This window comes from Rhinolophus sinicus, chromosome 3, assembly GCF_057876585.1.
Source record: "Rhinolophus sinicus isolate RSI-liver-muscle chromosome 3, RSI-T2T, whole genome shotgun sequence".
In the NCBI taxonomy this organism is placed as follows: domain Eukaryota; kingdom Metazoa; phylum Chordata; class Mammalia; order Chiroptera; family Rhinolophidae; genus Rhinolophus; species Rhinolophus sinicus.
In genome coordinates, this window is record NC_142503.1 from 82,429,030 (window position 1) to 82,445,858 (window position 16,829).

General features: G+C 35.1%; 1 protein-coding gene across 2 annotated transcripts in view; it reads left to right on the top strand.

Annotated features, from left to right (window-relative positions):
* PRR16 (proline rich 16) overlaps positions 1–16,829 on the top strand; it is a 277,837-nt gene that overhangs the window by 91,183 nt on the left and 169,825 nt on the right. The window lies entirely within an intron of this gene.

Sequence of the window (16,829 nt, forward strand, 5' to 3'; positions counted from 1 at the left end):
TTATTTATTTATTTATTTATTTATTTATTTTTTAAGGAGGGTGCAGTTTACAGTGGCCCATGCGGGGATCGAACCGGCAATCTGGGTGTTATCAGCACCATGCTCTAACCAACTGAGCTGACCGGCCACCCCTTAGAAAAATATTTTTTTAATGGATGTATGCAAAAGTATCTTATTATTGAAGAGTAATATGCACAACAGATACATGAAATAATAGACTAGAAAATATCTCCATCTTAAAAAAACCTCTTGTTTCAAGACACATGATTGATAAATAAGTCTATTTAGAGAAAAGAAAGGAGATGGTTTTCTTTGTTACAAATGTGGCATGACGCAGTTTTCTAAAGTAATATTTGTAAGTTATATGCCTTAATTTTTGCTTTTTATTGTGAATTTAAATAATTCATCATTAAATGTAGAGTATAAATTTTGACAATGAACTCTCAACCTGAGATTAAGATATTCATCTTTTGTTTGCCCTTATTTCTTCTTAAAAAAAAATCATAGGGCAATAAACCCTCCTTCTCTATATATGTGTCAGAGAATCCATTGGGTATTCATACTAAAAATCAGTTCCAATAATGTTATTTTCTAGGCAGAAACATCTCAGTAAACTTCCTAGATTCGAATCTTGGCTCTACCATTTCCTAGCAATGCGATTTTTATTTACTTAGCCTCTCTGGGCTTTTGTTTCATCTTCTGTAAAATAGGGATAACAATAAAAACCACGTTATAGGGTTATTATAAAGATTAAATGAGGAAGCTATTTTAATAAAGAATAAAAATTAAGCTCATTAGCTTGATTTTCAAGGCTCTTTACTATCTAATTTAAGGATACTTTCTGCAATGTATCTTCTGCCTTAAGAAAAATATGTATGCTCCAATTAACCTCTGAATATGCATAATTTTGAGTGTTCCTTATTGATTCCAGTATTCACACCTGTGCAATTGCCACTCGCTTTAACGAGGACACTACCTACTTTCCCCCTATCAGAGTCTGATATTTGATGTAATCTAACCTAATCCAAGGATAGTATCCATAACTTTTCAAAGTATAGGAATGTCCAACAAAATATTAGGTCGGTGCAAAAGTAATTGAGGTTTAAAAGGTTAAAAATAATTGCAAAAACGCAATTATTTTTGCACCAACGTAATATGAACCTTATTTCCACTTCTCACGGGCTTAATCTGAGGCTATGGATTTGAGGCAGTGATCCCCAGAAAAACTAGCTGAAAGGGCAGAAGTCAAAAGGGATTGGATTCTCAATTTGCCTGCAAAGAACTTAGAACTGAGAATAGTTTTTCCTTATAGTAGGTATCATAGTAATTGCCTTCCTTTTCTACTCAAAAGCATTTCCATGATTCATAGATGGTTTATTTGATTTCTTATCTAGGATCTTCAGCTTATATTTTTAAATACTTTCTTGAGATATGATTGACATATAAAAAGCTGTATATGTTTAATATATACACGTTGATGAGTTGGGAGATTACACATATATCTGTTAAACCATCACCGCGATCTATGTTATTAGCATACCCATCACCTCCAAAAGTTTCTTCCTGCCCTCTTTATTATCTTTCTTTTTTTGTGATAAGAACACTTAATATAACCTCTACCAGTTTAGCAAATTTTAAAAAGATACCGGCACTCCCGTGTTCATTTTTGCTAGTGTTTTTGTTCCATATCTAAGACGTGATTTTCAGAAAACACTTGGCTGCAAGAATGTTCCCATCTCAACACAATATAAACAAAAGGTAGGTGACAATATCAAATACATTATAACCTTAACAAGACCTCATTTCTCAACCTCTCCCCAACTTGATTCTTTGAGATCCAGCACACGTCCCTGATTCCTCCCCTTTTCACTTTTCTCCTGCCTCCAAATGCCCATGGCAAGGTGTGCCCATCGCTGGAGGCACCATCCAGTCCTCTTATGTTCTCTGGTTATCTGTACACTTGTCTCACTAAGAAATGGTGAGCGACTTGGAAAGGGTTGCCTCGTCTTCCTGTGTTCCACCAGTATTTTGTCAGTAGAAATTTCTTAATAAATATTTTATTTTATACTTATTCTGCAGTTATTGCTAATATATTGTGTTCATTCTATAATGACTGATTCAATGTTAAAGCTTTCAAAACTAGTACTTTTTTTCAGAAAGCTTCAGACTTTTGAGATGTAGCTAATACATCTAGAATTCTTAGCAGCTAAGATTGGCGCTTGCACTGTTATTGGGGGACTTTGAAGTCAGACAGATGCAGGTTCATATCACTACATGGCTACTTCTAGCTCTGTGACCTCCCCAATTTCTAGTTTCTATAATTGTAAAATGGAGCAGGAAAATTTGTAAAATGGTTTGGTGATGGTAGACTGAGACCTTGACTATGAATTCAAGAGCCTTGCTCATAATGAGAATTCAATAAATATGATTATTACTACTATGAATAAAAATGAATGTGTGTGTGTATATATATGTGTGTGTATATATATATATGTATATATATATACACACACATATATGTATATATATATATATATACACACATAAAAATGTATACATTCCTGGCTCTCTATATATATACATATAGATACATGAGAGAGAGCTAAAAAATGTATACACATTTTAAGAAAAAACTATTAAAATTGTAATACTCAATATATGCAGATAACAAAAGATTCATACAAGTCACGTTCGACTTCTGCAATTACAAGAGGTGCTCAAAGTGGTTACCATCAGCATCCAGACACTTCTGATTATGTGAACTACTGCTTGAGCAACGTTGACCAAAGTGTCCACTTGTATACCTTTTTTTGGTACACCTGGTATATATACATATGTACATACATTATCATAATTATTCATCACAATCTGATATATGGTAGTACACCATGAGGAAAGCTTTCTAACCTTCATTTGTTATATATTTTATACTCTAGATTTAATCTAAGAAGATCCCAATAGCAATACAATAGTAATAGTATTGTATGGTGTGTTTTTTTATAGTTAAGTCCTTGATTAGTAGAGAATATATATGTGTAGTCTATATTCTTCTTCCTTCACCTATCAGAATCATTTTTTTAAAGACAATATAATTTTTTTAATAAATGGAGATAGCCCTACATTTGATTTTTAACAAATAGACAATATATGTCTATTTCACAGTGTTGTTAGTACTCTCTATACATTATAAATTATCTATACATTATGAAGTGAAGTATAAAATTGATTTTTATTTAATTAATTTAAAATGCAGTAATTTTGGGGGGAACTGGGGTACAAAAAAATAGTTCATGTGTTCATTTGTTTTCTGGATTATCTGTGTAATTTCTTCCTTTTGTCCTATAACCACATTCGTACTCTCAATGTCTTGAGTGCGTAGGTAATATTGCTTGATTTCAATCTTTAGGATTAAAGAAACTGCTATGTAATGTCAGGGTAAGAGTAATTTTAAATAGCAAACTTTAAAGGATTTGAAATTTCTTATTTTTATCTTATGTTGTAAAATGACATCTTCTCTAAGAGACTTGCTGAAACAGATTTGTAACAGTTTATGTTTCCATTTGTTGTGTGTAAAAGGAAAGTCCTAGAATTGCTGTCACAATCTTTAGTTCCTGTGCAGTACAACAGCTTGAATCTTTTTATGGTATTTTGGACATGTATCACTTTCATCATCAAAATGGCTGAGAAAATAAATGAGTATAACCAAGGCATTGTACTATGTTATAGTTTTGTTATACATAATGATGAAGATGTCGTACCATAAATTTTGGTAACAAACTTAACTTGATTGAAGATTATATGCTGCTTCCAAAACACTCTTTCTAACATAAATTTCAAATGAAAATACTCTACTTATTAACATGAGAAATAGACTTTTGGGCCTATACAAAATATACAATATTACGCAGACTGACTCTTGGAACAATATTCAGCACAGTGGATGCTTCGTAAATGTTCTTGACTGAGTTGACAGTTGATGAAACCAACTTTTAAAATACTATATTCAGGACCAGTCAATTTGTTTAATTTTTGGCATATATTGCATCAACTGATGTATTGCATTTATATAAAGTGTATGAATCATGGTAAATAATAATTTTTGTTTAATTTTGTGACTTTAGGGAGACAGGCTTTTGGTGAATGATGGAAACAATCTTTTGTAGTGGATTATTTCAAGAGCAATTTGAAATACAAGTGTTCTATATATTATTTATCTTTATTTTGTTGCCCAATTTCTCTTTGATTCATCCTTAGGAGGACCATAATTTATTAAGAAAATATATCTCTATATCTTTGCTAATAATTAACTTTGGATTTTCATAATAATAGTTATTTTATATAACATTTGAAAATATTTTATGTAATTAAAATTTTATTAACATGTCTCCTATGTAATATTCCAATATTTAATGATAAGTGCTAACTTCTGCATATATATTATTCTATTTTCTGGAATAGCGTGAGATAATTAATAGGCAACTTAACAGATACAAAAATCTAAGATGTGTGCTTTGTGATTTCCTTTTTAATAATTTTATTCTCCGAGAGTCTTAATGTAAATTTGTAATTTTTAAGCGTCTTTTTTCACCAATAGTGTTCATCTTTCGTATAAATCTGATCTTGACAGCATCAGTCCTAGTTAGATGAATTTAACTTTGCAACTTAAATTAACTCATAATCTTTCCATCATTGAAAATTACCTAATGTATTTCCTGTCAATCACTTTTTCAGGTTGAGATCCTCATAGCAAGGAAAAAGATTGGCAGCTATTGTGAAAATTTAAGAGGTTGCACATCATCATTAAGGATGGCTTTTTTTCTCAAGTGTCAGCAATTACTGGGCTTTGCTTTGCTTTTTTTTAGAACTGGCCATTGAGAAGCCTTCTTATGACTTGTACTTTTATCTATCTGTCTATCTATCTATCTATCTATCTATCTATCTATCTATCTATCTATCTATCTATCTATCTAGCTATCTACGTATCTCATAACAGACATAGCAGATATTCCATTTTTTGATTACTTGTCTTTTTTTTTCTTTTCAATCTGTTGGTCACTGTGGTTGGTTAATTTATGCTGTCTGGATTTGTGCCCGTAAAATGTGAGAAGGCACCTGCTGAGGTTTGTGGGGAAGTTTTTCTTTTTCTTTTGCTTTTTTCGTATATAAGGTACCTGAACTTTATCTGAACACTATGATGCAAGATTGTGATATCTGGATCCCCACATGAGAGTGAAGTTAAAACTCTTGAAGTAAGAGCTTCCCTATTTTCAGACAACCAGAGCCTGATTATACTGACAAGCCCAGAGATAAACTATTCCTGATGTTTACCTTACCAATGAAACCTTCATTTGTTTTTAGCTATTAATTTTTTTTGTTTTGTTTTGTTTTTTTTTAGGAATCATTTTTTCCTTTTATTTCTCTTTCTTTTTATATAATGAAATATCTCAACCAAACTGAAATTGTAAAACATGAAATAACCAAGACCTTTGTATCCACTGCACAACTTTAATAAAGCAAATATTTTGCCATATTTGACTTAAATTTTTATAAAAAGTTTTATAAGTAAAATAGCACAAATGCTATTTACTTATAAAACTTTTATAAAAATACAAAAGGGATATAACAATTTATATCCCCTGTGTAACCTCCCTAATTCCACTCACATGTGATCTATGTAATATTATCATAGACTATGTAATAATATTGCATTCCTATAAGTTTATAATGTCTTGATGTTTAAAAGGGTGACCCCCCCAAATCTATGAGGCTCATTTATGTTTATCTTCCTCTATCTTCTCCTAATTCTTCTACTGAATATTCTTGATGAAGGCAACAAAAGAAAAAAAAAAAAAAAAAGCCAGAGGGACTAAATCTTATTAAAAATCTCTGCAAAGCAAAGGAAACCATCGACAAAATGAAAAGGCAACCTATGGAGTGGGAGAAAATATTGGCAAACTATATATCAGATAAAGGGTTAATATCCAAAATATACAAGAAGTCATACTACTCAATAGCAAAAATACAAATAACTCAAAAAATGAGCAAAGGACATGAATAGATATTTCTCTAGAGAAGACTTATTAATGACCAAAAGTATATGAAAATGTGCAACATCACAAATTGTCAGGCAAATGCAAATCAAAACAACAGTGAGATGTCACCTCACACCTGTCAGAATGGCTGTTATCAAAAAGACAAAATGTAACTGTTGATGACAATGTGGAGAAAAGAGAACCCTTGAATACTTTTCAGAGAATGTAAATGGTACAGCCACTATAGAAAACAATAAGGAGGTTTCTCAAGAAATTAAAAGTAGAGCTGTCATCATATCCTGCAATCCTAAATCTTGGTATATATCTGAAGGAAATTAAGTTATTATTTCAAAGAGTTCCCTGTGCTCCCATTTTCGTTGCAGCATTATTCATAACAGCTAAGATACGGAAACAACGTAAGTGTCTGGAGACAGACGAATGAATAAAGGAAATGTGAAAAATACACACACAAGACACACACACACATACAGAGATATACCCATAGGAACATTGTTCAGCCTTGAAAAAGGAAATCCTTTTATTCCTTTCTCTTGCCATGCTCTGGCTAGGACATCCAATACTATGTTGAAAAGCAGAGGTGATAGGTGACAGCACTGTCTTTTTCCTTAACACAGAGCAAAAGCCTTCAGTTTTTCACCATTAATTATATTAGCTGAGGGTTTGTCATATATGGTCTTTATTATGTTAAGGTATTTTCCTTCTAAACCATTGTATTAAGTGTTTTAATCATAAATCGATGTTGTATCTTGTCAAACGCTTTTTCTGCATCTATTGAAATAATCATATGATTTTTACCCTTTATTTTGTTTATGTGATGTATCACATTGATGGATTTGCACATGTTGAACCCTCGTGCTCCTGGGATGAACCCCATTTGGTTGTGATGAATAATCTTTTTAATGCATTGTTGCATTCAATTTGCTAGAATTTTGTTCAGGATTTTTGCGTCTGTATTCATCAGAGATATTGGACTGTAGTTCTTTTTTTGTGTGTTGTCCTTACCAGGTTTTGGTATCAGGGTAATGTTGGCCTCATCAAATGAGTTAGGGAGTACTGTCTCTTCTTCAGTGTTTTGGAAGAGTTTGAGCAGGATTGGTATTACATCCTCTTTGAAGGTTTGGTAGAATTCACTAGTGAAGCCATTTGGTCCTGAACTTCTGCTTTGGGGAAGGTTCTGGATGACTAATTGAATTTCCTTAGTGTTGATTGGTCTATTTAGATTTTCCAGTAATTCATGATTCAGTCTAGGAAGGCTATATGTTTCTAAGAAGTTGTTCATTTCTTCTAGGTTATTTAATTTTGTAGCATATAGTTCTTCATAGTATTCTTGTATGATGCTTTGTATTTCTATGGTACCCATTGTAACTTCTCTTTCATTTCTGATTTTTTTTATTAGTGTCTTCTTTTTTTTTTTTTATCTTAATGGGTCTAGCCAAGGGTTTGTCCATTTAATAATCTTTTCAAAGAACCACCTCTTTGTTCCATTATTTTTTCTGAATTAGGAATGAAGAAGTTAAATTGTCACTTTTTGCAGATGACATGATTCTTTATATAGAAAACCCCTAAAGACTCCCCCAAAAAGCAATTAGAAACAATAAACAAATATAATACCATTGCCAGCTACAAAATCAACATATAAAAATCCATTGCATTCCTATATACTAACAGTGAAATTTCAGAAAAGGAAATGAAAAAAAAAAATTACTTTTGCAATTGCAACAAAAAAAAAATAAAATACCTAGGAAAAAACATTAGCAATGGATGTGATGGACCTATACATTGAAAACTATAAGATATTCTTAAATGAGATTGAATAAGACACAAAGAAATGGAAAGACATCGCATGTTCATGGATTGGAAGAATCAACATAGTTAACATGGCCATATTACCCAAAGCAATATACAGATTTAATGCAATCCCCATCAAAATTCCAATGGCATTTTAAAAAAAAAGAAATAGAACAAAAAAATCATCAGATTTGTATGGAATCACCAAAGACCCCAAATTGCCAAAGGAATCTGAAGAAAAAAAGAATAAGGCTGGAGGTATCATACTCCCTGACTTCAGCTTGTACTACAGGGCAACAATAATCAAAAAAGCATGGTATTGGCAGAAAAACAGACACACAGACCAATGGAATAGAATTGAAAACCCAGAAATAAACCCACATAAATATTGACAGATGATTTTCGATAAAAGAGCCAAAAACATACAATGGAGAAAAGAAAGCCCCTTCAATAAATGGTGCTGGGAAAATTGGAAAGATACATGCAAAAGGATGCAACTAGACTGCTGTCACCATGTATCAAAATTAACTCAAAATGGATCAAAGACCTAAATATAAGACCTGAAACAATAAAATGCATAGAAGAAAACATAGGTACTAAACTTATGGACCTTGGGTTCAAAGAGGATTTTATGAATTTGACCTCAAAGGAAAGGGAAGTAAAAGCTACAATAAATTAATGGGACTATATCAAACTAAAAAGCTTCTGCACAGCAGAAGAAACCATCAACAAAACTAAAGATGCAACCAACTGAATTGGAGAAGATACTTGCAAACAACACCTGTGATAAGGGGGTAACATCCAAAATATATAAGGAATTCATACAACTCAATAACAAAAAGACAAGCTATCCAATTAAAAAATGGGCAGAGGCCATGAACAAAAACTTCTCCCAAGAAGACATACAAGTGGCCAACACATATGAAAAAATGCTGTACTTCGCTATTTATTAGGGAAATGCAAATCAAAACCACAAGATATATCACCTCACACCTGTTAGAAAGGCTATCACCAAAGAGACAAATAATAACAAGTGTTGGAGAGTATGTGGAGAGAAAGGAACCCTCATACACTGTTCGTGGGAATGTAAATTGGTTCAGACACTATCGAAGGCACTGTGGAGGTTCCTCAAAAAATTAAGAATAGAATTACCATATGACGGACCAATATCTCTCCTGGGTATATGAAAAATCTCAAAACATTTATTTATAAAGATATATGTACTTCAGTGTTCTTTGTAGTTTTATTTACGTTGTCCAAGACATGAAAACAACAGTATCCTTCAATAGATGATTGGATAAAAAAGAAGTGGTATATATACACAATGGTAACCATAAGAAAAGATGAAATACTGCCATTTGTGACAACATGGATGGATCTTGAGATTATCATCCTAAGCAAAATAAGTCAGACAGAAAAAAGTCAAGAACCATATGACTTCACTCATATATGAGATATAAAACTGAAAGCCACAAAGGAATAAGACAAACAAATACAGAAACGAAAACTCATAGACACAAACAATAGTTCAGTGGTTACCAGAGGGTAAGGGGGAAGGGGGGATGGTAGAAGAGAGTAAAGGGGGTCATATATATGTTTATGGAAAGAGAATTGACTCTGGGTAGTGAGCACACACAATGTGGTATATATATGATGTATTATAAAATTGTACACTTGAAACCTATGTAATTTTACTAACCACCCCAATAAATTTAATTTTAAAAAAAAGGAAATCCTGAAAAATAACCTGCTTTTCTTTCCACCAACCTCCTCTCTCAAGTTTTGGCTTCCGTGTGGCGAGCAACTGGACCTTTAGCACACCTTATGTCTGGGGCCAAACTTGCAATTCTAAGCTGCAATCCATGGCCAGAACTGGCAAGTGCCACTGTACCACCAGGAATCCAGAAGCTGAAGAGGACGTCATCAAAATGGCGGCATGAGGTGAGCCTCTGTAAAGCTCCCCTGGAATTTACAACTAATAGAACAACAACAACTCCACAAAGGACTCCCTGCACAGCAGACAGGCAAGATGAAGAGGCCCGCTACTGAGTTCACCTAAAGGTGGGCGAATTGCGCGAGCGGGGGAGGAGGGAAGGGAGAAGTGCGGAGACGGAGTCGCGGGGGCACAGGATGCAGACCTAGCTCCGTGCTCCGAGCTAGCTGCAACCCAGAACTACCGCAGCTGCGGGAGAGGGAAGAACTCGGGATGCTAGGGCTCCGCTTATGGCCCACAGGGCTGAGGGGGCAGCATATGACACGGCTGAACCCAACGCTCACGGCAGAGACCTCGGAGAAAAGACTGAGGGAAGAAGGCTGAAATGGTGGTTTAAGTCCTCACTGCCGAGCAGAGAATGGAAGCCTTAGGCACTGAGACTAGCCGCCCTCTTCCTACCCTCCCAGAGCTCACCCCGCCCCCACCTGCCCGGTGCTAGGAGCAGAACAGTAGCAGTGTCAGATCAGAAGAACAGAATATTTGCTGTTCTGAGAACAGTGGACCGCAGACACAGATTCGCAGCCCAACTAGTTCTGGCAAAGGGGAGGGAGCTGTGGAAGCAGGACCGGCTGTGGTGGTGGTCGCCGCCATTGCTCTGGGCCACCTCTCACAACTCACCCCACCCCTGACCCCACATATCTGGGCGGATCCCTGAAGGAGTAAACAGAACTGTTGAAACATACGGGTTCTGAATCTGGTGCAGGAAGAGCTTTGGAACTTCAAAAGCTCTCCGCATACCCATCGGGACACTGCACCCTGGGACCTAGACGAACGATTAACAGAGGAGAAGCCTGTCTCCCAGGGAATCCCCCCGTTGTGTGAGAAACTGGAATAGTGCAGAGAAAACATAGCACTACCGTGTGAGAGAGAAAAAAAAGGCAGCAGACGGAGAGAAAATAAAACATTCTACCAACAACACTCGAAAACAAAAGAAAGAACTCTTCCTATCAACCTGTTGCAGAAGCCACTCCTGTAGATGTCTAGGAAGAGAAATAATAAATCAGTAATTGCCATGAATAACCAAGGCAACAAGACAGATCAAAAAGAAAGTGAAAAGTCTCCAGAAAAGAAACTTAAAGATATGGAAGTATGTGACTTAAATGACAGAGAATTCAAGATTGCAGTACTGAAAAAACTCAATGAGATGCAAGAAAACACAGAAAGGCCATTTAATGAACTCAGAAACACAAAGAATAACATGGGCATTTTATGAAAGAGATTGAAATTTTTAAAAAGAACCAAATAGAATTTCCGGAGATTAAGAACTCAGTAGAATAAATTAAGAGTGAAATAACCATCTTAGGTAGTAGAGTTGAACAGATGGAGGAAAGAATCAGTGACATCGAAGATAGAAACCTGGAAATTACACAGATGGAAGAAGAAAGAGACTTGAGACTTAAAAGACATGAAAGAACTCTACAAGAACTTTCTGACTCCATCAGAAAGAGCAATATAAGAATAATGGGCATACCAGAAGGAGAAGAAAGAGAGAAGGGAACAGAGAATATATTCAAACAAACTGCTGATGAGAACTTCCCAAACTTGTGGACAGAACTGGATCCTCGAATCCAAGAAGCAAATAGAACATCTAATTACCTCGATCCCAACAGGCCTTCTCCAAGGCACATTGTATTGAAGCTGTCTAAAATCAACGACAAAGAAAGAATCCTCAAGGAAGCCAGGGAAAAGAAGACGGTAACCTACCAAGGAAAGCCCATTAGATTACCATCAGATTTTTCAGCAGAAACTCTACAAGCCAGGATGGAGTGGAAACAAATATTCAAACTATTGAAAGAGAGAAATTATGAGCCAAGAGTAATATATCCAGCAAAGATATCCTTTAGATATGAAGGAGGAATAAAGACCTTTCCAGACATACAGAAGATGAAGGAATTTTCTAATACATGACCTGCACTACAAGAAATACTAAAGGAGGCTATTCGACCACCATCAGCAGGGGCAATTTGTGGCAACGGAAACATAAAAAGGGGGGAGAGTAAGGCCTGAACCGGAATATGGGAATGGAGAAAGTAAATGTGCTGAAGAAAATGGAATACTCTAATATCAAACTTTCTTTTACATAAACTTAAGGGTAACCACTCAAAACAATCCAGAACTGAAATATATACTGTAATAAAAGAAGAAACCGAGGGAAACATCATAGAATACCACCACACAGAAATAATAGACAACAACAAAATGGCAAAGAAACAATGGAGACACAGCCTTACCAGAAAACTAAAGATAGAATGACAGGAAATCCTCACATATCAATAATCACCCTAAATGTAAGTGGACTGAACTCACCAATAAAAAGGCACAGAGTAGCAGGTTGGATAAAAAAACTAAACCCAAACATATGCTGTCTCCAAGAGACACATCTCTGCTACAAGGACAAGCATAGACTCAAAGTGAAATGTGGAAATTGACTCTCCAAGCAAATGGTACCCAGAGAAAATCAGGTGTAGCCATAATGATATCAGATGAAACAGACTTCAGGGTGAAAAAGATAACGAGACAAAGATGGACATTTCATAATGGTAAATGGGACTATACAACAAGAAGACATAACAGTCATCAATATTTGTGCCACCAATAAGGGAGCACCGAAATATAGCAAGCAACTACTAACAGAACTAAAGGGAGAAATTGACCAAAACACAATTATACTAGGGGACTTAAATACATCATTGACAGTTATGGATAGATCATCCAAACAGAAAATAAATAATGAAATAGCAGCCCTAAATGACACATTGGATGAAATGGACGTAATTGACATATATAGAGCACTTCATCCTAAAACATCAGACTATGCATTCTTTTCTAGTGTACACGGAGCATTCTCAAGGATAGACCATGTATTGGGACATAAAATCAGCCTCAGCAAATTTAAGAAGATTGAAATCATACCAAGCATATTCTCTGATCATGAGGCTTTGAAATTGGATGTCAACTGCAAAAAGAAAGCAGGAAAAACACAAATACATGGAGATTAAACAACATACTTTTAAAGAGCGACTGGGTCAAAGAAGAAATTAGAGGAGAGATCAAAAGATACATAGAAACAAATGACAGTGAAAACACATCCTACCAAAATTTTTGGGATGCAGTGAAAGCAGTTTTAAGAGGGTAATTTATATCATTACAGGCCTATCTCAAGAAACAAGAAAAATCTCAAATAAGTAACCTTGTGTTACACTTTAAGGAACTAGAAAAGGAAGAACAAATGAAACCCAAGGTCAACAGAAGAAAAGAAATAACAAAAATCAGAGCACAACTAAATGAAGTAGAGAACAAAAAGACAATAGAAAAAATTAATGTGACAAAGAGCTGGTTCTTTGAAAAGATTAACAAAATTGACAAACCCTTGACTAGACTCACTAAGATAAAAAGAGAGAAGACAATAATTAACAAAATCAGAAATGAAAAAGGGGATGTTATCATGGACGCCACAGAAATATAAAGGATCATCCAAGAATACTATGAAGGACTATATGCCACCAAATTCAATAATCTAGAAGAAATGGACAAGTTCTTAGAAACATATAGCCTTCCTAGGTTGAACCATGAAGAACTGGAAAATCTAAACAGACCAATCACCAGTAACGAAATTGAATCAGTCATCCAAAACCTTCCCAAAAGCAAAAGTCCGGGACCAGATGGCTTCAATAGTGAATTCTACGAAATCTTCAAAGAGGATCTAATACCAATCCTGCTCAAACTCTTCCAAAAAATTGAAGAAGAGACAGTACTCCCTAACTCATTTTATGAGGCTAACATTACCCTGATACCAAAACCTGGTAAGGACAACACAAAAAAAGAAAACTAAAGACGAATATCTCTGATGAATTCAGATACAAAAATCCTAAACAAAATTCTAGCAAATCGAATACAACAATGCATTAAAAAGATTATTCATCACGACCAAGCGGGGTTTATCCCCGGGGCACAAGGAGGGTTCAACATCCACAAATCCATCAATGTGATACATCACATAAACAAAATAAAGGACAAAAATCATATGATTATATCAATTGATGCAGAAAAAGCATTTGACAAGATACAACATCCATTTATGATTAAAACACTTAATAAAATAGGTATAGAAGGAAAATACCGTAACATAATAAAGGCCATATATGACAAGCCCTCAGCTAATCTCATAATTAATGGTGAAAAACTGAAGCCCTTTGCTCTACGTTCAGGGACATGACAGGGCTGTCCCCTATCACCTCTGCTTTTCAACATAGTGTTGGAAGTCCTTTCCAGAGCAATCAGGCAAGACAAAAAATAAAAGGCATCCAAATTGGGAATGAAGAAGTTAAATTATCACTCTTTGCAGATGACATGATGCTATATATAGAAAACCCTGAAGACCCCACCAAAAAGCTATTAGAAACAATCAACAAATACAGTAAAGTTGCTGGCTACAAAATCAACATACAAAATTCCATTGCATTCCTATATACTAACAATGAAATCTCAGAAAAAGAAATACAAAAAACAATTCCTTTTGCAATTGCAGCAAAAAGAATAAAATATCTAGGAATAAACTTAACCAAGGATGTGAAGGACCTATATGCTGAAAACTATAAGACATTTTTTAAAGAAATTGAAGAAGACACAAAGAGATGGAAAGACATTCCATGCTCATGGATTGGAAGAATCAGCATAGTTAAAATGGCCATATTACCTAAAGCAATATACAGATTTAATGCAATCCCCATCAAAATCGACAAAATAAAGAGGCCACCAACTGAATGGGAGAAGATTTTTGCAAACAGTGCCTCCGATAAGGGGCTAATATCCAAAATATACAAGGAACTCATGCAACTCAACAACAAAAAAACAAACAACCCAATTGAAAAATGGGCAGAGGACCTGAAGAGACATTTCTCCAAAGAGGACATAAAAATGGGTAATAGACATATGAAAAAACGCTCAACATCACTAATCATCAGAGAAATGCAAATAAAAACCACAATGTGGTATCACCTCACCCCAGTCAGAATGGCTATCATCAGCAAGACAAATAGTAACAAGTGTTGGAGAGGCTGTAATAAGCTGATGAATGACTCATTTTGGTTAAGATAATGTATCTTAGGCCTGGGCTATTCAGCTTTTTAGCACCTATGGACATGTCCATTAGAAATGAACTAAATTAGAGTGGGAAGGCTCAGAATCAGAAAGTGACATTGAGGTCCTCTGGTCCAACTCTCTGCCCAGGGCATGAAATCATATGCCAGATACGCAGTCTTTCAGCCTTTGCCTAAATACCTCTAAGACTGCACCTTCATATCTGCTCCTTCAAGCTTATCCCAGATCAGTGGAATGACTTGGAAGGATTAAAGTTTGTCACTGAATGCATTGTAGTGCCTTAAGAGATCAGAATAAGACTTGGAAGAAAAAATAGAATTCTATTCACCATAAATTAGTATCCTATCTAGCCTGGGACATAAATTTAAAACTATGATTTGATTTTCATAACAGTAGATAGAATATATCTCTTAGGTCACTTCTAATTACAAAAGAATTTACATTCAAATAATTTCTCACTTCAAATTTCTTGTCTGTGCAATGGTACTACTTTTGAAAAGCAGATTAGATGGCCCACCCCCCGACCACCACAAGTCCTATATCTGGCCTGAAAAGGCAGGGATCCCACTTACAAAAGAGGTTGGGGTTCATGGTTATGGTTATCGTGAATCCATTTCCTGGTTCATGGACCCAGAAGAAGATCGCGGCCACATTCTGGAAGGATCTGATGCTCCTTCTACTAAGACCACTCTCACAGAAATCTGTATACCGCTCAGTTGTGGGGAGAGGATGATCCTGGGAACTGTGGAACTTTTCTTCCTTGAGAATCCAACCATCAAATATCTTCCAACAAAAAAATACAGACATAGATGATCACGGCCATCAACTCCTGAAGTCACAGGTGTGTTGAAAGGGGAGCTGGGGGGAAGTTACCCAGCAACGAACCTTCAGTCATAAATGAAGAATTGACAGCCTACTTGCTTTCCATTTGTGTATATTTTGACTATGAGGGTTGTTTACAAATGAAATTATTAATTAGTTATTACTTTTAAAAAATAAGCCTTAAAGTTTCCAAAGTAAGTAAACTTTATTTTATAATTTCAGCCACCTTGGTAAATGAAACTACAGACAAGGTTTGATAAGCTAGGTATATTTTTTTCCCGATAATATTAAAATAAATACATAGCTATTGTATTTAAATTTTTTTCATTTATCACCTAAAGTCTTTTTATTAACAACCAATCAGGTACTCTGAGGACAAATTGTGGCCCACCATTCCATATCCTTTACCTAACATGCATATTGTTGCCTTAAGGTATTTGGTCAAGCAAACCTCCTTATCTGTGTCAAGTAATTTTCAAAATGTAGGGAATTCTCTGAGGATCTGATTGGAAAGGAATATCTTTTATTCTATTAGACTTGTAAGTGTAGAATTTTAAGTGTCGGTAAATTATCTTTTATAACTGCGCCTTTGGAACTGTAAATAATGGTGCCTGGTGCTATTGTTTCAAAAAGGTGTTTGAAGCAGTAAAATGCAGCCATGATTTATATCAACTTTGTTCATGTAGCCAGTTGTGAAGTGTCTGTCTTAGTTATATTCACTTTTCAAAGATAGACTTTCTATTTTCACCTTTAGATGAAAAGTTCTTAGTGTTTTTCTTTTAACATATGGTAATATCCCACAAGCAATGACAGAAAATGAAATGTGATAATTCTTTGTATCGCCTCAGCACTGAAAAGAAGACAATAAAACACACTCATCTTATTATTTTTAGTTTGGGAGATGCATATTTAGTTTCTTTGAGATTTTTTTATTCTGCAAAGGAATTTTAGTTTGGGATTTATAGAGATTTGTCAGCACAGGTGAGTTGGGGACCAGAGCTGTGCTGAGATCCTGAATGCTGCAGTGGGGACCTTGGCTATGTGCTGCCTTATAGTCTAGGGCCACGTTCATG